At 46.0% G+C, this 26628-nt stretch overlaps 1 long non-coding RNA gene across 1 annotated transcript; it reads right to left on the reverse strand.

Annotated features, from left to right (window-relative positions):
* Positions 1–432: 432 nt before the first annotated feature.
* Positions 433–25964, reverse strand: LOC141054080 (uncharacterized). The gene is made up of 3 exons (XR_012221352.1): positions 25868–25964; positions 24769–24940; positions 433–835 (listed from the first exon to the last, which is right to left on the reverse strand). It is a non-coding gene; the product is annotated as an uncharacterized lncRNA (long non-coding RNA).
* Positions 25965–26628: the final 664 nt, after the last annotated feature.

Raw genomic sequence — 26628 nt, forward strand, 5'->3', positions numbered from 1 at the left:
TTATTTGTCAGAAAAAAATGCAAAATTTATTGCTTGGATATTCGGAGACATGTTGTCAGAAGTTTATAGACTAACAGAAAAATTTACATTTTACTCACAAATATACCTATAAAGAGAAAAATCAGACAAACTGAACATTTGAAAGTGATGCATTTTTTCTAAGCTAAATGTGGAGACAGGAAGGTTAATGGGTGCTCTTGTCCGCTGGCCCTGCTGTCTTTAGAAAGATATCATGGACCTGGGCTCAATCCACTGAACGCTAATACTCTTTTCCCGTGGGAAAAATACTACTCAGACAACACAGGGTGAGGTTAACACACTACGATAATGTATTGGAGCACCAACAGTCAACAACACATGCTACAGTCCCAGCAAGCACATAAGATGGTGCAAATGACAGAGCCTCATCCTTCTGCTGGCTCACCAGGAATTAGAACATCTGCAGCTTTCAGGGCCAACTACCTCAACCAGTGGCACCCACATAGAGCAGATAGCAGCAAGCTTAGGAAGCTGACAGAGTCCATTGAGGTATGTGGCTGTGGCCAGGTGACCAGAGATTGCCCCAACCTGGATTCTCAAAACATCTTTGATAGTTCAATGATGGGCAATGGAGTAGATCTGTATTCCTCCGGTTGGAGCCATTGTGCCTAGGCTACTGTCATGTACTGTCTCTGGAAACAGAAGCAGATCCATCTTTTATAGTCCACAGCTCTTATTCAGGCCATTATCCACAGGTTTGGGGGAAGTTGGGAGGAGGTCATCTATCATTGTTCGAGTGTTCAAATAACCTGCATAGTTTGTCCTCCAATATTTGCTGGAGAATAACCTGCATGGACTGATACAATGGGTAATCAATATATTAACAAACATTAATTGTTCAATTATCCTGTGGGTTGGTTTCCAATGATAGCAGAACAGTAAGCTGTATTGCCTGATACAATAGGTAAACAGCAGCGATTCAACAATTCAGCAAACATCTATTCAACCTTCAACAAGAGTCGGTGTTCAGACTGATATGAATAATAGCTGGTGTTCCTGGGCCTACTGAATATACGTCTGGAATAATTAAGAATAAACACAATGTAGTCACACTAAAAAAGCCCAACTTTTCCAACTTCTCCTCATCATATGAGAGGACTTCCAACCCTTGCAATAAACTGTAGCCCATATTTTATATGTGGTCTTAAAATTGAGTACTGCTGCTCAGCTCACTTGTAACCAAAATACCTAAGTCCTTCTCCTGTTCTGTAGTCCCAAGTATACTTCAACTCAATGTATATGCAGCAAGAGGATTACTCTGCCCTAGGTGCCTTACTCTATATGTATCAACATTAACTCTCATTTGCCAAGTGTTTGCCCATTCAGACATCTTATCCAAATTGTTTTGTAATATTTTAATGTCAAGGCCAGATTTTAATATCCTACATAGTTTGGTTTTGTCAGCGGACTGACACTTTTGTCTCAATCCCATCCACAAGGACATTAATCAAGAGATTAAAAAGAATCGGTCCTAGTGTAGATTCTTGCGGTACCCCACTGCTGAATATACCCCAGTTAGAAAATGTATCATTTACAACAACTTTGTTTCCTGCTTTTTAGCCAATTCCTTACCCATTTGCATATTGGGTCTCCTAGTCCCTACTTTTGGAGCTTCATTATAAGACTTGTGTGTGGTACTGCATCAAATGCCTTTGCAAAGTACAGATAAATCACATCAGCTGCATTACCATCATCAAGATTTGCACTAACCTCCTCATAGAAACTCAACATGTTGGTTAGACAGGACTTATCTTTCATGAATAAATGCTGGCTGTCAGTTATATTATTCTCTGCGATATATTTTTGTAGGTCACCTCTTATAATGCCCACAAAAACTTTGCACACTACTAATGTCGGACATTACGGACATTAGTTCCCTGTTTGACCTTTCTAAAATATTGGTACCACATCAGCCATCCTCGAATCCTGTGTCACCAACCCTGTTCCTGAGAGTTTAAAAAGATAAGATACAGGAGTCTGTCAGTTACTGAGCTCAATTCTCTCAATATCCATGGATGAATGCCATCTGGTCATGGGATTTGTGAATGTCTAATTTGCTCAGACGCAGGCGTACTTCTTCTTGTGTTAAACTAGTTATATTGGGTGGTAAATAGTGATGAGCGAGTATACTCGTTGCTCGGGTTTTCCTGAGCATGCTCGGGTGTCCTCCGAGTATTTTGGCGTGCCGGGAGATTTAGTTTCTGTCGAGGCAGCTGCAAGATTTGCGGCTTCTAGACAGCCTGAATACATGTGGGGATTCCCTAACAAACAGGCATTTCTCACATGTATTCAGCCTGTCTGGCAGCCACAAATCATGCAGCTGCATCGACAGAAACTAAATCTCCAAGCATGCCAAAATACTCGGACACTTGAGCATGCTCGGGAAAACCCAAGCAACGAGTATACTTGCTCATCACTAGTGGTAAACTTTGATTTTGCCTTGTTGAATGATCCCTGGAACAGTCAGTTCAATAGTGAACTCAGATGAAAAGTGCCTGTTTAATATCTCAGCCTTTTCTTTGTCATTTATACTTATCTTGTTATTATCATCATATATTTTTTAAATGTTTTGGGATTTATTTTACTGTCACTGGCAATTTGTATCTCAGTAGCTAACTTTTCTAGCTTAATTTCTTTTTTTACATTTCTTATTGAGATTTTTATATTCCCGAAATGCTATTTCTGTATTCTTTGCCTTCAAGATTTTGAATGCCCTTTTTTGTCTTATTTATCCATAGTGATTTATTTTTATTCCTGGACATTTTATTACCAGAAGGTAAAAGTATTCTACATGATTCAAGTCATATATCCTTAAACATACCCCATTTACAGTATATTTGGTACAACCCCTGTTACCATGACATGGTCCCAGTCTACATGATTAAGCTCTTACCTTCATTTGTTGAAATCAACTTTCCTAAAGTTACAGGTTTTTGTATTTCCTCTTTGAAATGTTTTATTAAATATTACATTGAAAGTAACCATATTATGGTTGTTGCATCCCAAATGCTCCCTGACCTGTAGATCTGAAATTTTACGCCCCTTGATGAAGCAAGGGTGAAACGTACATCGGGGCACCAAGTAAACATCTTATAATAGTTTGCAGCATTACGTAAGCTATTTCATTTTTTTGTTCATTTTCTAATTGATGAATAGGCCATCAACCTGCATTATGCAAATCTGATTTTTCCCTCTCCGTGGGTGGCACTATAATAACACCCCGGCAGCAGGCACGCTGTCTGGGTATTATGTTTGACACCAATCTCTCCTTCACATCCCATATACAATCTCTTGCCCGCTCTTGCCGCCTACACCTAAAGAACATCTCTAGAATCTGCCCTTTTCTCACTATGGAAACAACAAAAACCCTCACTGTCACATTGATCCACTCCTGCCTGGATTACTGCAACGCTCTATTAATTGGTCTCCCCGTTACTCGACTATCCCCTCTCCAGTCCATACTTAATGCAGCAGCCAGGGTCATCTATCTGGCTAATCGGTACTCGGACGCGTCTGCTCTTCGCCAGTCCTTACATTGGCTGCCCATTCATTATAGGATCCAATTCAAAGTACTTGTTTTCACCCACAGAGCTCTCCACAGTGCAGCACCCCCCTACATTTCCTCCCTCATTTTTGTTTATCAGCCTAACCGACCGCTGCACTCTGCAAACGACTTTCGACTAACCTCTGCACTAATCCGTACTTCCCACTCCAGATTCCAAGACTTCTCCCGCACTGCGCCAATCCTTTGGAATGCTCTACCCCAAGAAATTAGGAGTATCCACAATTTGCATAGTTTTAGGCGCTCCTTCAAAACACATTTGTTCAGAGAGGCCTATCACGTTCACTAATCAAAATCATTCTATGTGTAAAGGGGGCTTTACACATAGCGATATGGCTAGCAATATCGCTAAAGCGTCACCGATTTTGTGACGCAGCAGCGATATTGCTAGCGATATCGCTATGGGTGATACTTACCTCCGACCGGCCCCCCTGCTGTCTGTCGCTGATCGCGCGAGATCATGCAGCTCCATTTCTCGTCGGGCGCTTCCTCCTGGGCATTCCTGAATGATGTGTGGACACGGACGGAGGACGTCAGGATTGCCGCATCTGAAAGGTAAGTACGACCGCTGCTGCGTCGCTACATCGCTGGTGAGATCTGCCTGTTTGGCAGCTCACTAGTGACCATTTAGCAATGCACCAGCGATCCTGACCGGGTCGTATCATGGTCGGGATCGCTGGTGCATCGCTAAATGTAAAGGGGCCTTTAGTGTGCATGAGTAGCCCATTCACTATCCATCCATCCCTCACTCCCTCAAGATGGCTGGACCATCATTGTAAATACATCATTGTATATACACACCTGTATTTTGTATCTCCCCCACCGCATTGTAGACTGTAAGCTCTCACGAGCAGGGTCGTCTTATTTTGCTTTAATTATTGTATTTAGAGTGGAGCGAAACGGGTCGAAAAAATTCAAAAGTCGCCGACTTTTGGCAAAGTCGGGTTTCATGAAACGAAACCCGACCCTAGGATGAGGTCGGCCACGAGGTCGGCGACTTACGCGCAAAGTCGCGTTTCAAAAGTTTGTTTTGCGCTCTTTTTCAGCCAATCAGGATCCACGGACACTGTGGGCAACGTGATGACCTAGGCACGGGTCACCACCATCTTTCAGAAGGGCATGCAAGTGATTGGCTTGCTTTGGTGGGCATCACAGGGGGTATAAAAGGGTGTGCACGCCGACCGCCATCTTACTTCTGCCGATCTTAGTATAGGGAGAGGTTGCTGCTGATTCTGTAGGGAGAGCGTTAGGCAGGGAAGAAGACAAAAAAACTGCTTCTGCTGCTAGCGATTTGGCCTGCACAACACACAAGTCACTGTGTGTGCAGTGCAAGGGGAGGCTATATTGTGGTGTATCAGTGGTGTTGGTTGTTGGGCTGCCTTTTAAGGCTTCCTGACACGCTGGCATTGCTGTTTACCCACTGCTCCGCAAACGGCTTTTTTAAAAGCAATCCAATCTCCCTTATCCTCTAGTCACTTTTGTCACAGCTGTGCCATCGAGCGTGTCACATAGCGCTCAGATATCAGTGGGCCTCACACAATCCACAAGTGTCCAGTGTCCAAAAGTGTACGCAGAGATTCAAAATCTCCATTATCCTCTCATCACTTTGGTCACAGGCAGCTGTGCCATCGAGCGTGTCACATAGCGCTCAGATATCAGTGGGCCTCACACAATCCACAAGTGTCCAGTGTCCAAAAGTGTACGCAGAGATTCAAAATCTCCATTATCCTCTCGTCACTTTGGTCACAGGCAGCTGTGCCATCGAGCGTGTCACATAGCGCTCAGATATCAGTGGGCCTCACACAATCCACAAGTGTCCAGTGTCCAAAAGTGTACGCAGAGATTCAAAATCTCCATTATCCTCTCGTCACTTTGGTCACAGGCAGCTGTGCCATCGAGCGTGTCACATAGCGCTCAGATATCAGTGGGCCTCACACAATCCACAAGTGTCCAGTGTCCAAAAGTGTACGCAGAGATTCAAAATCTCCATTATCCTCTCGTCACTTTGGTCACAGGCAGCTGTGCCATCGAGCGTGTCACATAGCGCTCAGATATCAGTGGGCCTCACACAATCCACAAGTGTCCAGTGTCCAAAAGTGTACGCAGAGATTCAAAATCTCCATTATCCTCTCGTCACTTTGGTCACAGGCAGCTGTGCCATCGAGCGTGTCACATAGCGCTCAGATATCAGTGGGCCTCACACAATCCACAAGTGTCCAGTGTCCAAAAGTGTACGCAGAGATTCAAAATCTCCATTATCCTCTCGTCACTTTGGTCACAGGCAGCTGTGCCATCGAGCGTGTCACATAGCGCTCAGATATCAGTGGGCCTCACACAATCCACAAGTGTCCAGTGTCCAAAAGTGTACGCAGAGATTCAAAATCTCCATTATCCTCTCGTCACTTTGGTCACAGGCAGCTGTGCCATCGAGCGTGTCACATAGCGCTCAGATATCAGTGGGCCTCACACAATCCACAAGTGTCCAGTGTCCAAAAGTGTACGCAGAGATTCAAAATCTCCATTATCCTCTCGTCACTTTGGTCACAGGCAGCTGTGCCATCGAGCGTGTCACATAGCGCTCAGATATCAGTGGGCCTCACACAATCCAAAAGTGTCCACTGTCCACAAGTGTGTGCAGAAATTCTAAATCTCCCCTGTCCTATAGACACCTTGTACCTTGTTTTACATTACTATATAGTTTGTTGGATTTTGTCTACATTTCTACCAAAAATGAGGAAGGCTGGTGGAAGAGGCCGTGGAATTGGGCGGGGGTTGGCAGCTGGTAATGATGGTGTTGGTGGTGGATCTGATGGTAGTGGCAAGAGCAAAATAGGACCGAATGCAGGAGGTGCTGACCCTGCGTCATCGTCTGGCTACATAAGGCCTCGAACGCTTAGTTTTCTAGGAGTTGGCAAACCGCTTTTAAAGGCAGAGCATCAGGAAAAAGTTTTGTCTTACATTGCTGACTCAGCCTCCAGCTCTATCGCCTCCTCTTCTTCAGTTGTAAAAAGTAAAAGCACTGAGTCGTCATTGGAGGCTCATGTTCATGAACCACACCTTTCCTTGTGTCCTTCACCCCAACCAAGATTGAAGGATGACGCAGGCCATACTACTGATTACTCCATGGAGCTGTTTTCACATACCATGCCTGGATTATCAAGTCAAATGGTGAATTACCCAGGCCAAGATGAATCTGACATGGAGTGCACTGATGCACAGCCGCTGATGGATGATTCTGCTGGTACATTCACTCAGAGCACTACATTGTCCTCGCAGTGTACAGAGCCAGATTTTGACCCTAATGAGACTCAGGTGCCCCTTCCCGCACACTATACCACCATACACGGTGACACAGAGAAAGGTGCACATGACATAGAAGAGGAAGTGATGGATGACCCAGTTGTTGACCCAGATTGGCATCCATTGGAGGAAGAGGGTGCTGCTTCCAATAGCTCAGATGAGGAGCATCCACAGCAGACATCGACATCGCAACAGCTGTTATCTGGCAGGCCCGGAGCACTCCAAAGACAGGTTCCAAACATCAAAAGAGTTGCTGGACAGCTTGTCCAGAGGGTCAAAAGATCACAGCGTGCTAGGCCGCAAAATGTCTGCCAAAGTAGGAAGAGTGCAGTGTGGCACTTTTTTGAACAAAATCCTCATGATCAGGCCAAGGTTATATGTAAGAAGTGCGCAAAGACCTTTAGCCGAGGGAAAAATCTGAAAAATTTGAATACCAGTTGCATGCTTAGACATTTAACCAGCATGCACTTGCAAGCGTGGACACAACACCAAACCTCAAGTGCCACATGTGCAACTGATCACAACGAAGGTAGTCAGCAACGCTACATTGTTTCCCCCACTGTAAGCCCACCAGTTAGCACAGCAGCAAATGTTGAGGTGTCGTTGCAAGGCCACAGCAGTCAGGGAATCCCACTGTTATATCAACGAAAGACTGATTCTAGGCCATCAGAAAGAACACCAACTCCATCACCATCATCAACCCTCTCTCAGTCCGCCCTGTCCACCGCTACTTCCACCATATACAGCTCTCAAGTCCAGCTCACCCTCCCAGACACTATGAGTAGGTCAAGAAAGTACTCAGTCTCTCATCCGCGTACACTGGGTTTGAACGCCCACATTGCCAAACTAATCTCGTTTGAGATGATGCCCTTTCGGTTGGTGGAAAGCACAGCTTTCCGCGAACTCATGGCCTATGCAGTACCACGCTATGACCTACCCAGTCGCCACTTCTTCTCTCGCAAAGCCATCCCAGCCCTCCACCATCATGTGAAAGACCGCATTGTCCATGCACTCAAGCAGTCAGTGAGCGGAAAGGTGCACCTCACAACTGATGCATGGTCCAGTCGGCATGGCCAGGGCCGTTACGTGTCCATCACTGCGCACTGGGTTAATGTGGTGGATGCAGGGTCCACAGGGGACAGCGGTGGTGGGACAGTGCTGCCTAGCCCACGGTATAGGAAACAGTTGGCTGTAGGCGTTCGACCCTCCTCCTCCTCCAGAAGCGAAAGCTCGTCCACAGAGCGCAGTCGTACGAGCACTCCATCTGCAGCTGCCACTGTTGCACACGATGTGTCCCCCTATCGAGCAGCTAGTGGAAAGCGTCAGCAGGCTGTGTTGCAGATGATGTGTTTGGGCGACAGACACACCGCCGAGGTGCTGGCCGAGTACTTGAAGCGACAAACTGAGTCATGGCTGGGCAGTGTACATCTTGAGGCAGGCAAGGTAGTTAGTGATAACGGCCGTAATTTTGTGGCAGCCATAGCCCTTTCAAAACTCAGCCACATACCTTGCTTGGCTCACACCTTGAACCTGTTGGTGCAGTGCTTCCTCAAAAATTATCCAGAGTTAACAGCCCTGCTCCAGAAGGTGTGAAGACTGTGCGCGCACATCCGCCGGTCGCCTGTACACTCCGTTCGTATGCAGAAGCTGCAGCGATTGCTCCACCTTCCCAACCACCGCCTCATTATCGACATTGCAACAAGGTGGAACTCCACCCTGCACATGGTGGAGCGGCTGTGTGAGCAGAGGCAGGCCATAATGCATTTGTGGGAGGATACATGGCCAGGCACTTTGAGAGCAGACATGGAGTTGACAGGCGTGCAGTGGTCGAAGCTGAAAGACCTTTGTAAAGTCCTTCAGTGTTTTGAGGAATGCACACGGCTGGTAAGCGCAGACGACGCCATCCTAAGCATGAGCATCCCACTTATGCGTCTGCTCATGCAAACTTTGACGCACCTTAAGGAGCAGGCGTCTGCAGCCAATGTTGATGAGGAGGAAGAGGAGGAGGGAATCCTTGATGACATTCAGCCATTGTCTGCTCAGGGACCTCTCCTGGACGAGGTGGAGGAAGAAGAGGAGGAGGAGGAGGAGGATGATGGGGATGATTACTTAGGGGAGGAGGATGCATCTCGTGGGGCAAGTGAAAATGTTGGCGTGGCAAGGTCTGGTACAGGGTTTGTGCGTGACTGGAGGGATGTGGATTTGCCAGAAAGTGCTCCTCCACCCAGCACTCGCAGTGCATCATTGACACCGGGAACATTGGCCCACATGTCAGATTATGCCTTGCGGATCCTAAAAAGGGACCCCCGCATTGCCAAAATGATGAACGATGACGACTACTGGTTGGCCAGCATCCTGGATCCACGCTATAAAGGCAAATTACAAAACATCATGCCACAGGAGAACCTTGACCTAATATTGGCTAATAAACAAGCAACTCTGGTAAATTGGTTGCTTGAGGCATTCCCAGCACACAGCAGCGGTGATGGTTCTCACACGAGCCGTACGGGCCGGGGGCAGCTTGGCAGAGGTGTTCGTGGTGCACACAGCAGAAGTGGCGTTGGAGACAGGGGTTTCATGACAATGTTGTGGACTGATTTTTCAAATACCGCTCACACAACTGGTAATACTGCATCGATGGAAAGTGACAGGAGACAGCAGTTGTCAACTATGGTTACAAACTACTTTTCCTCCCATATCGATGTTCTCCCACACAGGTCATTCCCCTTTGACTATTGGGCCGCTAAAGTGGACACCTGGCCTGAATTGGCCCAATATGCCTTACAGGAGCTCGCTTGCCCAGCTGCAAGTGTGCTATCGGAAAGAGTCTTCAGTGCAGCTGGATCAATCCTGACAGAAAAAAGGACCCGTCTGTCAACCCAAAATGTGGATGATCTAACCTTCATTAAAATGAACCACGCATGGGTTTCCAAGGATTTTGTCCCACCTTCCCCTGATGACACATAGGGTGACAGAAAAATGGCTTGCTTTGGTCCATCTCTTCCTGGTACTTCACATATTTCGCCTTTTGCATCAACTGAATGTCCAACATCAACATATGCCACTTTCTAAAACTCCCTAACTGTGCTGCCTCCCCCCCCATGGCCGGGGTAACCACCTAGCGCACGACACCGTGCGAGTGCCGTTGCCCTGGACAGGTGGGTAGGCCGACTCTTGGGCGCGGGCACTGGCACAGGGTCCCTCATAGTGCAATCAAGTGTCTCTGACGGTGGTGGTGCACACCCGCCGTCAGACACACCGCTGTACTATGAGGGGCCCAGTGCCAGTACCGACGCCCACGAGTGGGCCCCCCTTGCTTGGGCAGGGCCCCAGCATTTGCAATCTTTACCTCTCCCTGCTCCTCCGCTGTGTAATCTGGGCCGTCAAATCCATACTGTGCCTGACACCGTCTGAGCCTGCCTCCTGAGACATATATTTTGAATGTGTACGCTATCCATACATGTTATCCAGGGATACGGTACCCTTTCTAACCTTTGTGCAATGACGTGCAATCCATACTGGGCCTAACACCGTCTGAGCCTGCCTCATGCTGTATAGACATATATTTTGAATGTGTACGCTATCCATACATGTTATCCAGGGATACGGTACCCTTTCTAACCTTTGTGCAATCACGTGCAATCCATACTGGGCCTAACACCGTCTGAGCCTGCCTCATGCTGTATAGACATATATTTTGAATGTGTACGCTATCCATACATGTTATCCGGGGATACGGAACCCTTTCTAACCTTTGTGCAATCACGTGCAATCCATACTGGGCCTAACACCGTCTGAGCCTGCCTCATGCTGTATAGACATATATTTTGAATGTGTACGCTATCCATACATGTTATCCAGGGATACGGTACCCTTTCTAACCTTTGTGCAATGACGTGCAATCCATAGTGGGCCTAACACCGTCTGAGCCTGCCTCATGCTGTATAGACATATATTTTGAATGTGTACGCTATCCATACATGTTATCCAGGGATACGGTACCCTTTCTAACCTTTGTGCAATGACGTGCAATCCATACTGGGCCTAACACCGTCTGAGCCTGCCTCATGCTGTATAGACATATATTTTGAATGTGTACGCTATCCATACATGTTATCCGGGGATACGGTACCCTTTCTAACCTTTGTGCAATCACGTGCAATCCATACTGGGCCTAACACCGTCTGAGCCTGCCTCATGCTGTATAGACATATATTTTGAATGTGTACGCTATCCATACATGTCATCCAGGGATACGGTACCCTTTCTAACCTTTGTGCAATGACGTGCAATCCATACTGGGCCTAACACCGTCTGAGCCTGCCTCATGCTGTATAGACATATATTTTGAATGTGTACGCTATCCATACATGTTATCCAGGGATACGGTACCCTTTCTAACCTTTGTGCAATCACGTGCAATCCATACTGGGCGTGAGAACGGCTGGCGAGCTGTTAAGCAAGCTACAGCACCTCTCCAGACAAGTACAGGGATTCCCTAGCGAGGAGACTTATTTGATTGTTTTCAATGTTGGGACAGCAATTTTTGGGGAGCACTATACTCTGGAGAATGATAGATGGGGCCCACCATACACTGGAACATTCCAAAGGTGGACATCAGACACTGGAGCAGCATTTACAGGGCCCATTATACACTAGAGCATTAGAAATGGGGCCCATTATGTTTGGAGCATTATTTGGGCCCATAAGACAGTGGAGCTTCATCCATGGGGACCAACATATACTGTAGCATTATGTGGAGCTCATCATATACTGTTTCAAACATTATATGGGACCAATGATTCTGTATGGAGAAATAGATGGGCCTCGTCATGAGATGTAAAAAGTGAGGTATTTTTCATTGTACTATACCGCTATTTATCTGCCGTATCGGAGCATGATGAGTTGTGGTATGTGTTAAAGGGGCGCTCTTTCGCCCAGGGCACATGAAAACCTGCAGCCAGCCCTCCCCCCCCACAACTTTAGCCAAATAACCCCCATTTTTCAGTGCGTAACTTATATTATGAAGTTAATTAAGGTTGACAAGCTTAAGTAAGAAGAATTGATGCTTTTGGCATTCAAATGGGCACTGTAGGTGTGTTTCCTGTCCTCCTCTCACTGCCGACTTTTATTCCCATTGACTTACATTGGGTTTCGTGTTTCGGGACGACCCCGACTTTTCCCTATAATCGGACAATCTTGCTCGACCCGACTTTTGGAAAAGTCGGGTTTCACGAAACGAAACGCGACCCTAAAAAACCAAAAGTCGCTCAACTCTAATTGTATTGTTAACTTTGTTACTTAGGACTTGTGTTTTGAAACTGTTAAACTGTAAAGCGCTGCAGAATATGTTGGCGGTATATAAATAAAGATTATTATTATTATGCAGTATATATATGAGGCCAAATAGCCTTTGTATTTAATGTCTTCAAGGTAGCAAATAAATAATATCTAGATCATTTTTACAACTTTAATAATATGTCATTAACAATGGTTGAATTTATGTGGTCTAGCATTGTGTTACTCTGTCATATTGGCACATGTTTTTAGAATGTTGTTTTTCAATAAAGTTTAATTTTTTATAGAGACTATAGACACCCAATGGTTTTCTCTGTGGTCAGTGTGTTCAGGAGTGTCTCTGATGATTTTTTATTTAATTATTTAGGTTTATTTTGTTGATCAGCTCCGGTGCTTTCACTTATGGCACTGCTGTGAGGGAAAGTTCTCAGCCAGTGGTAGTGCCATAAGTGAGAGCACCGGAGCTGATGAACTCTGGTCAAATCTCATGGCAGTGCAGTGATACACTGACAGGAGGTGATCCCTCCCATAGTGTGTCACCGGAGGCCGGGTAGAGCAGTCACAACTCCTGATGCGACCGTTCTACACTTGAGATCATTGTGGGACACTCGGTAAATGGAATATGTTAGACAGGGAATATATGCTGATTTATTATTTTATTTTTGTTGCAGGAGACAAGGGAGTCAGGGATCAGGCAATGCAGTAAGTATGGTAAAATAAGATTCAATAAAGAAGTCTGTGTGATTATTTCAATTAAAGGAATTTATTCTGGCTGTATCTTTATTTACCATAAAACTATAGGATTAGTAATGGATATGTTGTCTTATAGATGCCTCTCCATTACTATTCGGTGGGCTTGATGCAGGGTCGGACTGGGGTGTCTAGGGCCCACAAAGGGAATTAATTTTAGGGGCCCACCTACAGTAATGTACAACTCAACATTTAGGCTTTGAGACCGCGGAATTACACCATGGGTTCTTTTGCCGTATATCCCACGCCAAATCTGCATCATTTCAGCATCCTAATTCTACTAAAAGCTGCACCGTTGTTCATATGCTGCAGATCTTTCCGCACTACGATTCATTTAATCCTTTAGGGCCGCAGGCCTGTTTTCACCTTAATGCCCAGGCCATTTTTTGCAAATCTGACCTGTGTTACTTTGAAGTTCAAAAGTGACCCCATTTTGGAATCTACACCCCCAAGGATTGACGTAGGGGGTATAGTGATCACTTTGTCCCAACAAGAGTTCCATGGTAGATGCTACACAGCCCAGCCATTCGAAGCGTTCGTATCTGCAGGGGGGGCTAAAATTCGCCCGGACCAGCCAGGTAGCGTTGCTGCCTGCCGGTCTTAGCGGCGAAAGCCTCCCGGTACCCGTGCGATTAGCTGCCCCAATAGGCAGCACAGGTCCCCAATAGGCAGCATTGGTCCCTATAGGCAGCACAGGTTCCCAAAAGGCAGCACAACACCCCAATAGGCAGCACAGGTCCCCAAAAGGCAGCACAGGTCCCCAATAGGTAGCACACATCCCCAATAGGCAGCACAGGTCCCCAATAGGCAACATTGGTCCCTATAGGCAGCACAGGTTCCCAATAGGTAGCACAACTCCCCAATAGGCAGCACAGGTCCCCAAAAGGCAGCACAGGTCCCCAATAGGTAGCACACATCCCCAATAGGCAGCATTGGTCCCCAATAGGGAGCAAAGGTCCCCAATAGGGAGCACAGGTCCCCAATAGGCAGCACAGGTCCCCAATAGGCAGCATTGTTCCCAATAGGCAGCATTGGTCCCCAATAGGCAGCATTGGTCCCAAATAGGGAGCACAGGTCCCCAATAGGCAGCACAGGTCCCAATAGGCAGCACAGGTCCCCAATAGGTAGCATTGTACCCAATAGGCAGCACAGGTCCCCAATAGGCAGCACAGGTCCCAATAGGCAGCACAGGTCCCCAATAGGCAGCATTGTTCCCTATAGGCAGCATTGGTCCCCAATAGTCAGCACAGGACCCCAATAGACAGCACAGGTCCCTATAGGCAGCACAGGTACCCAATAGGCAGCACAGGTCCCCAATAGGCAGGCACAGGTCCCTAATCATAGAATCATAGAATCATAGAATCGTAGAGTTGGAAGGGACCTCCTGGGCCATCTGGTCCAACCCCCTGCTCAAAGCAGGATTCGCTAAATCATCCCAGTCAGATGTCTGTCCAGCCTCTGTTTGAAGACTTCCATTGAAGGAGAACTCACCACTTCTCGTGGCAGCCTGTTCCACTCATTGATCACTCTAACTGTCAAAAAGTTTTTTCTAATATCTAATCTGTGTCTCTTCCCATTCAGTTTCATCCCATTGCTTCTAGTCTTTCCTTGTGCAAATGAGAATAAAGTTGATCCTTCTACAATGTGACAGCCCTTTAGATATTTGTAGACAGCTATTAAGTCTCCTCTCAGTCTTCTCTTTTGCAAACTAAACATTCCCAAATCCTGCAACCTTTCCTCATAAGACAGGGTTTGCAGACCGGTCACCATTCTGGTCGCTCTTTTCTGAACTTGCTCCAGTTTGTTGATGTCTTTTTTAAAATGTGGTGCCCAAAACTGGACACAATATTCCAGATGAGGTCTGACCAAAGAGGAGTAGAGGGAAATAATGACTTCACGTGATCTAGACTGTATGCTTCTGTTAATACATCCTAGAATTGCATTTGCCTTTTTTGCTGCTGCATCACACTGTTGACTCATATTCAGTCTGTGATGTATTAGTATACCCAAGTCTTTTTCACATGTGCTGTCACTTAGCCCTATTCCTCCCATTCTATATATGCTTTTTTCATTTTTATTGCCCAGATGTAGTACTTTGCATTTCTCCCTGTTAAAAACCATTCTGTTAGTTGCTGCCCACTTCTCCAGTTTATTTAAATCTTTTTGAATCCTCTCTCTCTCTTCTCTATTATTAGCTATCCCTCCTAGCTTTGTGTCATCAGCAAATTTAATCAGTTTACCCTCAATTCCTTCATCTAAATCGTTGATAAAGATGTTGAACAATACAGGGCCCAGGACAGAGCCCTGTGGTACCCCACTTGAGACATTCTTCCAACTGGATGTGCAGCCATTTACGACCACTCTTTGTGTCCGATCACTAAGCCAGTTATGAATCCACCTAACAGTTGCCTTGTCCATTCCATACTTAGTCATTTTTTCAATAAGGATTGTATGAGAGACTTTGTCAAATGCTTTGCTGAAGTCAAGATATACTATATCTACAGCATTTCCTTGATCCACCCAATCAGTGATACCGTCATAGAAGGAAATTAAGTTAGTCTGACATGACTTATTAGTTAGAAACCCATGCTGACTCTGTTTAATCACTTCATTCTTATCCAGGTATTGACATACATGTTGTTTAATAATTTGTTCAAAGATCTTTCCTGGTATAGAAGTCAGACTCACCGGCCTATAGTTGCCTGGGTCCACCTTCTTCCCCTTTTTGAAGATAGGAACAACATTTGCTCTTCTCCAGTCTTCTGGCACTTCTCCTGTTCTCCAAGAATTTTCAAAGATTATGGAGAGGGGTTCAAAAATTTCTTCTGCTATCTCCTTCAGTACTCTGGGGTGTAATTCATCTGGACCTGGAGACTTGAATTCATTTAGGTTAGCTAAGTGTTTCCTCACTATCTTTCTGTTTATAGATATCCTGGATTCTTCTATTCCCTTAATAGGACAGTGAATAACAGTTGATGTTGCATTTCCTTTCTGAGAGAAAACAGATGCAAAATAGGAATTTAAAAGTTCAGCCTTCTCAACATCCTGTCTTACCATTTCATCATTTTCATCCTGTAAAAATCCTATAGCATCTTTGACTTTTCTTTTACTTTTGACATATCCCCAAAATCCTTTATTATTGCTTTTGACATCTCTTGCAAGCCTCAGTTCATTTTCAGCTTTAGCTAATCTGATTTGTGCCCTGCAGGTACTGCAGACAGCATTATATTCTTCTTTAGATATGCCTCCCTCTTTCCATTTTATAAACATTTTTTTCTTCCTTTTTAGCATGTGCTTAAGTTCTGTGTTCATCCATCCTGGTTTCCTTAAATGCTTCCTATTCTTCCCTCTTTTCGGAATTGTTAACAACTGTGCTTTGAGAATTTCATTTTTCAAGATTTCCCATCCTTCCTGGACATTTTTGTCTTTAAGGATATCCAGCCATTGGATCCCTCCAATTCTCTTTCTGAATCCCTTAAAATCTGCCTTTCTGAAATCTAACCTTGACGTCTGAGTCTTCACAGGTCTTCCACCTCTAGTAATCCAAAATTCTAAAATAGCATGGTCGCTACCTCCTAGGGTCCCAGCCACTTTTACCTCCTCAACCATTTCCTCCCTGTTTATAAGGATTAGATCCAAGGTAGCAGTTCCCCTTGTTTTCTCCCTTACCTTTTGGAAGATAAAGTTGTCAGCAAGAGAGGATAAGAATTTCCTTGACCTGTTAGTTTTGCCTGAGAGAGCTTCCCAACAAATGTCTGGATAGTTGAAATCTCCCATGACAACTATGTCATATTTTTTGGAGAACTTGGCCATCTGATGCATAAAGAGTTCATCTATATCTTCGGCTTGCACAGGCGGCCTGTAGTAAATGCCTACAATGGTGTCCTTTCCATTGTTCTGTCCTTGTATTCTTACCCAAACAGTTTCCACAGAACTCCCAGTCTCTGAAGCTTCAATCTCTGTGCAGATATACGCGTTTCGAACATACAATGCGACACCCCCTCCTCGTTTATCAAGTCTGTTTCTTGCAAATAAGTTGTATCCTTCTAGTCTTGTATTCCAATCATGTGTATTGTCCCACCAAGTTTCAGTGATTCCAATTACATCATATTTCTGTTCCTGTGTTAGTAGTTCCAATTCTCCTTGTTTGTTGCCCATGCTTTGTGCATTAGTATAGAAACATTTTAGTTTGTGATTGGTTTCTCTTTCTCCAATATTTTTATTAATTAGATTCTTTCGTCTTTGTTCTTCCTTTCCACTTCTAATAGCAGAGTTCTCAATAGCATTTGTCAGGTGTATGGCTTTTTCTGGTCTTTTGCTTCCCTTCCCATGTTGTTCTAGTTTAAAGCTCTCCTTACAAGTGTAGCAAGGCGACTTCCAAATACATGCTTTCCAGTCTTCGTAAGGTGCACCCCATCTCTAGCAAGTAGTCCATCGTATAAGTAGTTCACTCCGTGATCCAGAAATCCAAATCGTTGCTGACGGCACCATCGACGTAGCCAGTTGTTCACCTGCAGAATCTTATTCCACCTCCTTGTTCCATGGCCATCCACTGGGAGGATGGAAGAGAAGACCACCTGCGCTCCCAGTTCTTTCACTTTCTTGCCTAAGTCTTCAAAGTCTCTGCAGATGGTTTCCAGGTCGTTTCTTGCGGTGTCATTTGTCCCCACATGTAGTAGCAGGAATGGGTAGTCATCTGTAGGTCTGAAGAGTCCTGATATCCTGTCAGACACATCTTTAATAGGCAGCATTGTTCCCTAATAGGCAGCACAGGTCCCCAATAGGCAGGCACAGGTCTCTAGTAGGCAGCACAGGTCCCCAATAGGCAGGCACAGGTCCCTAGTAGGCAGCACAGGTCCCTAATAGGCAGCACAGGTCCCCAATAGGCAGGCACAGGTCCCTAGTAGGCAGCACAGGTCCCCAATACGCAGCACATACAGACAGTAACTCACTGACCCGGCGTTGGCCTGTATACCAGATACACAGGCGACAGGCTGCGACGCGTCTGACTCTGAAGAAGAAGAAGACTGTCACTGTAATCCCACGGCCGCGGTTGAGGCCTCCTGGATGGCCAGGCCCCGCACCGCCCGTCCTGCTCCTCCGGCCTCCGGGTGTGCGCAAATAACCGGTCCGTCACGCTGCCTGGGCTCAGCTCACATTGACTTGACAAGTCTGGGCAGTGGTGGTGACTCCTCCAGCGAGCTCCAGTTACCCACCAATGCCGCACTGCGCGCAGGAATCAGTGTGCGGGGCGGGGGCCTCCGGGGTGTGCTGTGCTCTGTCCAGTAGTCAGAGACAGAGCAGAGAATGACCCGACGTATCAATGCGCGGTATCCGGCGTGGCGGGCGGGACTAGGAAGCAGAGCAAGAGTCCTCCTCTGCTCCTGCTCCTTGCCGGCTGCACTGCAGGAACATCAAAGTACTGGATCGCGGCTGTGAATCTCCCTGGTTCGGGGAACTGGCTGCTTTTTTAACAACCGGTTCCACCGAACCGGGGAGAACCCGCTGAATCCCACCCCTGGGCAGGGCCGGCTCCAGGTTTTTGAGTGCCCCGGGCGAAAAAGTCTCAGTTGGCCCCCCCTTAACACATACCACGACTCATGCCATGTGACATCCGTGGTGACGGCCAAAAACGGACTTCTCTCTGTGTGGATCACACGGACACGCATGTGATCCACACGGACACTCGCTCTGTGGCAAAACACGTTCATGTGATGGAGGCTACTGATTAGTAGTGTATGCATGAAAGAAAGAAGAGAGGGGAAATAAAGAACAGAGAAAGAAAGAGAAAGAATGGAAGGAAAAACAGAGAAAGATACAGAGAGAGAAAGAAAGAACATAGAAAGAATGAACAGAGAAAGAAAGAAAGAAAGAAAGAAAGAAGGAAAGCAAGAAAGAAAGAGAAAATAAAGAACAGAGAGAAAGAAAGGAAGAACAGAGAGAGAAAGAAAAGAACAGAGAGAAAGAGAAAGAAAGAGGGTAAAGAAAGAAAGAACAGATAGAGAAAGAAAGAGGGGAAAGAAAGAAAGAAAAAGAACAAAGAGAAAGAAAGAGTGGACAGAAAAAAAGAACAGAGATTGAAAGAAAGAAAGAAAGAAAGAAAGAGGGGAATAAAGAACAGAGAGGGAGAGAAAAAAGGGGAAAGAAAGAACGGAGAGAGAAAAAGAGTTGACAGAAAAAAAGAACAGGGAAAGAGAAAAAGAAGGAGGGGAAAGAAAGAACAGAGAGGTGGAGAGAAAAAGAAAGAGGGGAAAGAACAGAGAGGAAGAGGGGAAAGAAAGAACAGAGAGAGAGAAAGAAAGAGAGGAAAGAGAGAACAGACAGAGAGAAAGAACAGAGACAGAAAGAAAGAAATAGAACAGAGAGCGAAAGAGCAGAGAGAGAGAAAAAAAGATTAGAGAGAAAGAACAGAGAGAGAAAGAAACAGAGAAAGAAAAATTCTATAAAGATACTATAGCAGCCCAGCTCCCATTGTAGTACCTACCTGAGCCTCCTGGTGCAGGACATATCATGATCCGCTCACATGGCCGACATCCCTGATTCCAAGGCAATCTCGCTGTCCGCTGTCAGAGGAGGACACGGTGATGGATCTGAAGCATTCCATGAAGTGCCTCCAAGGTTCCGTCACAATCTCCTACTGAAATGACCTAATTTCTGGTCAGCTTCCAGCACGTCACTTCCGGTAGAACGTTACGTGCAAGTTTTAAATTGCTCCTTGGGGCTCTGCTGTGTACTCCTGTGTCCCGCGGGGAAAGTATGCTCCCGGCTGGGGCAGTCTCTCTCTCAAAATCGGGACTGTCTCGCTGGATCCGGGACAGTTGGGACTCAGGAGGTATAAATGCTCCCCACCATACACCTCGTACACGCATGGCTCCGCTTTGTATGCCTCGTACACACACGGCTCCGCTCCGTACACCTTGTACACACGCAGCTTCACTCCGTACACCCCCGGCTCTGCTCTGCTCCATAAACACATGGCTCAGCTCCGTACACACAGGGCTCCGTTCCGTACATCTCGTACACACACGGCTCTGCTCCATACACCTCGTACACACACGGCTTCGCTCCGTACACCTCGTACACACACGGCTCTGCTCCGTACAACTTGTAAACCCCTCCTGACCACACACAAGTACACACACGGCTCTGCTACATCCACCTTGTAAACCCCTCCTGACCCCACACAAGTACACACACGGCTCTGCTACATCCACCTTGTAAAACCCCTCCCTGACCCCACACAAGTACACACACGGCTCTGCTACATCCACCTTGTAAACCCCTCCTGACCCCACACAAGTACACACCACACACGACTCTGCTACATCCACCTTGTAAACCCCTCCTGACCCCACACAAGTACACACACGGCTCTGCTACATCCATCTTGTAAACCCCTCCTGACCCCACACAAGTACACACACGGCTCTGCTACATCCACCTTGTAAAACCCCTCCCTGACCCCACACAAGTACACACACGGCTCTGCTACATCCACCATGTTAAACCCCTCCCTGACCCCACACAAGTACACACACGGCTCTGCTACATCCACCTTGTAAAACCCCTCCTGACCCCACACAAGTACACACACGGCTCTGCTACATCCACCTTGTAAAACCCCTCCCTGACCCCACACAAGTACACACACGGCTCTGCTACATCCACCTTGTTAAACCCCTCCCTGACCCCACACAAGTGCACACACGGCTCTGCTACATCCACCTTGTAAAACCCCTCCTGACCCCACACAAGTACACACATGGCTCTGCTACATCCACCTTGTTAAACCACTTCTGACCCCACACAAAGTACACACATGGCTCTGCTACATCCACCTTGTTAAACCCCTCCCTGACCCCACACAAGTACACACACGGCTCTGCTACATCCACCTTGTTAAACCCCTCCCTGACCCCACTGTCCCACACATAAATGTTACCTCATCCATCCAGACCAGCACCATAATGAAAAGCGACCAGCACAGCAGAGTCCTGCAGCCACCCTGATCATGTGACCCGACTCCTCCCCTCCTGTGACCTCATCACAGGTCCTGTGCTGGCACCGCACAAAAGATTACAGCTGAAGGAAGCGATGATCATTGCTGGTTGTAAGGGGCTGCGTCACTGCGTGGGTCCCTCGCGGAGGGCGCAGGATGGGGTCAGTACATGGGGGAATGGCGGCGGCCGGCGGGTATCCCAGACAGCATGAGTGGGCCCTCCCATCTCGCCAGGGCCCCGGCACTTGCCCGGGTGCTGACGCCGGCCCTGCCCCTGGGTACGAGCGACCAGTGAGTGACAGTGACATTCGGGGGCGGGGCCCACCGAGGGATCCAATGGTACCTCGGTGGGCCAGTCCGAGCCTGGCTTGATGTCACCGGACAATACAAAGGTGACATCAACCCCACTTGCCACTGCTACAGGGCATGTGGGAAGAGCAAGAGTAAGTGCCAGAATTGGTGCATCTATTTACACAAATGGACTAAACAGGTAGAAATGATGGGAAGGTCACTAACATCCATGTGTCTGCTTAGTAAGAGTGTCTAGTGTTCCCTTTATTTTTTTGAGCAGTATATATCATATGTGGCATTCATTGGTTTCTTTACATTATCTTATTTATGGTATTTCTTTTCTATATAGATTTTCTTCTTTTTTTCTGTTTAAAGTAACACACTGCACGAATTGCACACATACCCCCATTTGAGGCAGCCAGTAGGGCAAAATGGCACCGTTGTGGTGTAGCTGAGGTAGGCCTGTGGCCGGAACTCTTAAGGCCCAGTTACACACAACGATGTCCCAGCGATCCCACCAACAATCCAACGTGGATGGGATCGCTGGGACATCGTTAGGCTGATTGCTGGTGACTTGTCACATAGACAGACTCACCAGCAATCAGGACCAGTGAGCAAGCTGGTTTCCAGGGAAAACAGCAGGTATCCAAGAGCCGCGCAGCTCTTGGTTACCCACTGTTTACCTTAGATACCAGCGTGTACGCTGGTTTCCAGGGTAAACAGCGGGTATCCAAGAGCTGCGCGGCTCTTGGATACCCGCTGTTTACCTTAGATACCAGCGTGCAGTGACGCTGATTGTTGGTCTCTTGCTGCCACACACAGCGATGCGTGCTGGCCAGCAGGAGACCAACGATCAAAAAATGGCCCAGGACGATCCTGCACAATCAGCGATACCCGGCGGGTGGGCGGTCGCTGATGTGTGTCACACACAGTGATGTCGCTGGTGAGATCGCTGTGACATCACAAAATCAGCGATCTCGCTAGCGATCTCGCTGTGTGTGACGGGGCCTTTATACTTGTAAGTTTAAATGGCATTCTTAGATCCTCTGGGCAGCTTCATTTCATCTGTACTTATAGATTTCATTGATTAATGTTCCCACAGTTACTGTGATAGGATTACATGCACTTATGCACCTTATAGTCTAATGTTTTCACAGTTGCTGTGATATGATTGTGATTTTCTATGCTGTGAATAGCATCACTTTATATTACATATATGCACTTAGTACTTTGTATTAATTTTCTGGGTGCTGTTGTTCATAACATATTACAGTTGTGGCCAAAAGTATTGACACCTCTGCAATTTTGTTAGATAATACTCAGTTTCTTCCTGAAAATGATTGCAATCACAAATTCTTTGGTATTATTATCTTCATTTAATTTGTCTTAAATGAAAAAAACACAAAAGAGAATGAAGCAAATATCAAATCATTGATCATTTCACACAAAACTCCAAAAATGGGCCAGACAAAAGTATCGGCACCCTCACCCTAATACTTGGTTGCACAACCTTTAACCAAAATCACTGCGACCAACCACTTCCGGTAACCATCAATGAGTTTCCTACAATGCTCTGCTGGAGTTTTAGACCATTCTTCTTTGGCAAACTGCTCCAGGTCCCTGATATTAGAAGGGTGCCTTCTCCAAACTGCCATTTTTAGATCTCTCCACAGGTGTTCTATGGGATTCAGGTCTGGACTCATTGCTGGCCACCTTAGAAGTCTCCAGTGCTTTCTCTCAAACCATTTTCTAGTGCTTTTTGAAGTGTGTTTTGGGTTATTGTCCTGCTGGAAGACCCATGACCTCTGAGGGAGACCCAGCTTTCTCACACTGGGCCCTACATTATGCTGCAAAATTTGTTGGTGGTCTTCAGACTTCATAATGCCATGCACACGATCAAGCAGTCCAGTGCCAGAGGCAGCAAAGCAACCCCAAAACATCAGGGAACCTCCGCCATGTTTGACTGTAGGGACCGTACTTTTTTCTTTGAATGCCTCTTTTTTTCTCCTGTAAACTCTATGTTGATGCCTTTGCCCAAAAAGCTCTACTTTTGTCTCATCTGACCAGAGACCATTCTTCCAAAACGTCTTAGGCTTTTTCAGGTAAGTTTTGGCAAACTCCAGCCTGGCTTTTTTATGTCTTGGGGTAAGAAGTGGGGTCTTCCTGGGTCTCCTACCATACAGTCCCTTTTCATTCAGATGCCGATGGATAGTACAGGTTGACATTGTTGTACCCTCGGACTGCAGGGCAGCTTGAACTTGTTTGGATGTTAGTCGAGGTTCTTTATCCAACATCCACACAATCTTGCATTGAAATCTCTTGTCAATTTTTCTTTTCCATCCACATCTAGGGAGGTTAGCCACAGTGCCATGGGCTTTAAACTTCTTGATGACACTGCGCACGGTAGACACAGGAACATTCAGGTCTTTGGAGATGGACTTGTAGCCTTGAGATTGCTCATGCTTCCTCGCAATTTGGTTTCCCAAGTCCTCAGACAGTTCTTTGGTCTTCTTTCTTTTCTCCATGCTCAATGTGGTACACACAAGGACACAGGACAGAGGTTGAGTCAACTTTAATCCATGTCAACTGGCTGCAAGTGTGATTTAGTTATTGCCAACACCTGTTAGGTGCCACAGGTAAGTTACAGGTGCTGTTAATTACACAAATTAGAGAAGCATCACATGATTTTTCAAACAGTGCCAATACTTTTGTCCACCCTCTATTTTATGTTTGGTGTGGAATTATATCCAATTTGGCTTTAGGACAATTCTTTTTGTGTTTTTTAATTTAAGACAAATTAAATGAAGATAATAATAATAACAAAGAATTTGTGTTTGCAATAATTTTCAGGAAGAAACTGAGAATTATCTGACAAAATTGCAGGGGTGTCAATACTTTTGGCCACAACTGTATATCATTGTATATGATTTCATTTTGAATGTCTGTTCATAATCTTTGGCTGCTTTCTAAGTCCTGGGCCACTATGGCTTCTCACCTGGCTATTTTGAGATTATCCCTTTGCTTCTTTTATCTTATGTAATTTTAATGATTTACTGTAATAAAAAAAACTTTTTATTATACTTAGCCTAGGCCTCTTTATTCCCTTTATATTTAAATGGGATTTTGTTTAATATTACTTTTTAATTTATTGCAGCATTTCATCCTCTTCCTTTTCAGCTATATTAGTAGTCTTGTAGAATACTCAAATTGCCAGCTTTCCATTATTGCCATCCCCACATACATTTACCCATACTGACTCTACATTGTTGCAGCTCCCCCCAATGTCGTCATTTAGCATAAGTCTTAAGTTGGATTTAATGAAAATACACAACCCAATACACACCTTTGTCTTTCCTGTCCTTTCTAAATATAGTCTAAAGGTACTGTCACACTTAGCGATGTACCAGCGATCCCGGCCAGCGATATGACGCGGTCAGGATCGCTGGTACATCGCTAGGTGGTCGCTAGTGAGCTGCCACACAGGCAGGTCTCACCAGCGACATCGCTGGGGACGGGGGTCGCTACTTACCTGTCACAAAGGGCGATCCTGCTTCCTCCTGCCCGGCTCCACGCTCATTGCTCGTCTCTCCACAGGAAGCCCAGCAGGAAGCTGATGACGAGAAACGGTCCTGGATGTTCTCGCGCGATCAGCGATAACCAGCGGGGTAGCCGGTCGTAGGTAAGTATCAGACACAGTGATCCTATAAAGAGAGCACGGCACTCAGGAATAGTTTGGTTGTTGGTGCTCAAGTCGGGTATCCAACCCATCAATCAAAAATGACAAAAATCTTGGCACTCAATATGTGAAATATTCAGACACACAGGGCAGCCAGACCACAGACCAGGGCTTCACCAGCGCAATTCAATTCTAGAGGTTGTATACCCACTGCTATCAGCGCTGTCTTCTCTCCTTATTTTAGTGACCCTGGAGGTCCCTTTTCTGAAGCTCTACGCTGTACAGCTGCCTGTTCTAATTTTGGACGGCTCAGTCCACATACGCTTTCCAGACGCCAGCCATTTAACATTTCCACTGGCTATCCAGACTCTCTACTTTGTCCTTCTTTTGGCTACCATTGCAAGGATTTATTTATTTCAGTAAACGAGATTTTTCTGATGAAGGTCCTATGCTGGACCGAAAACGTTTAAACCTTTCTGTCTGGATGCACAAAATAAAAGTGTCTGAATATTTCACATATTGAGTGCCAAGGTTTTTGTCATTTCAGACACAGTGATGTCGCTAGCAATATCGCTATAACGTCACAAGTTATAGCGATATTGCTAGCGATATCGCTTAGTGTGACAGTACCTTAACCTTCCACAATTGTCACCCAGTCATAGCTTTTGTCCAGCCAGGTGTCCATAATTCCCACCACATTGTAATGTGTGGCTGACATAAGAGTCTCCAATTCATTCATTTTGTTTATAAGACTTATTGCATTTGCCAGCATACATTTAATACTATTAGCCCATTTATTACTTCTACTCACCTACCTACTTTCCTTGAATATCCCTGCCCCCTAAATCCTCATTACACCGCCTCACTCTCTCTGTCTACTCTATCAATCCCTTTATTTGATTAACTACCCACCCCCTATATCCTAGTTTAAAAGCTCTTCCATCAGTCTTACCATTTTTTCCCCTAGCACAGCTGCACTCCCCGTTCAGCCATTCAGGTGTAGCCCAGTACTACCGTTCAACCTGTAACCAACATAGAAGTCAGCTCAGTCCTCCATGAAGCCAAACACTTTCTGAACCAATCTCTAAGCCACTTATGTATCTCCCCAATCTCCTGCTGTCTTTCTAGTAGCACTTGTAGCAGTGGCTGTGTTTGTGGAAACACCACCTTGGAGGTCCTGGCCTTCAGGTTCTCACCTAGCTCCCTGAAATCATTTTAAAGGACCTTCCACCTTCCTCTAACTTTGTCATTGGTACCAATGTGTACTATGACCTTTGGATTTTCCCCAGTTCCATCCAGCAATCTGTCTGTCCCATCCCCAGTATGCCAAATCCAGGCACCCAAAAGAAAGCACACTGGTCGACATTCACAGTCTAAGGCTAAGTTCACACATTGCATCTTTGTTGCTCTTTTTATGCAAGTTTAAAGCTGGTTTTTATCATACCAGCAAAAGCTATGAGATTTCAAACATTTTATGCACACGCTTGCTCTTTATCCCCTGACTTAGGATGGGTTCACATTTTTGGTTTAGTCCGCTGCGTTTGATGCGCCTACATCCGCATGCGTCCTGTGTACCTATCTTTAACATGGGGTAAGCAGGGACATGCGTTTGTATGCGTTCGGGTGCGTTTCCGTACGGTTGTGTCTTTTCGCGGTATGCGGCGGGGTGCGCCAAATGCATCTTGTTGTATTTTCTGTTGCGTCCAATATCCA

The sequence above is a fragment of the Dendrobates tinctorius genome, unplaced genomic scaffold, assembly GCF_039654945.1.
Source record: "Dendrobates tinctorius isolate UK_male_01 unplaced genomic scaffold, ASM3965494v1 ptg000174l, whole genome shotgun sequence".
NCBI classification, from domain to species: Eukaryota; Metazoa; Chordata; class Amphibia; order Anura; family Dendrobatidae; genus Dendrobates; species Dendrobates tinctorius.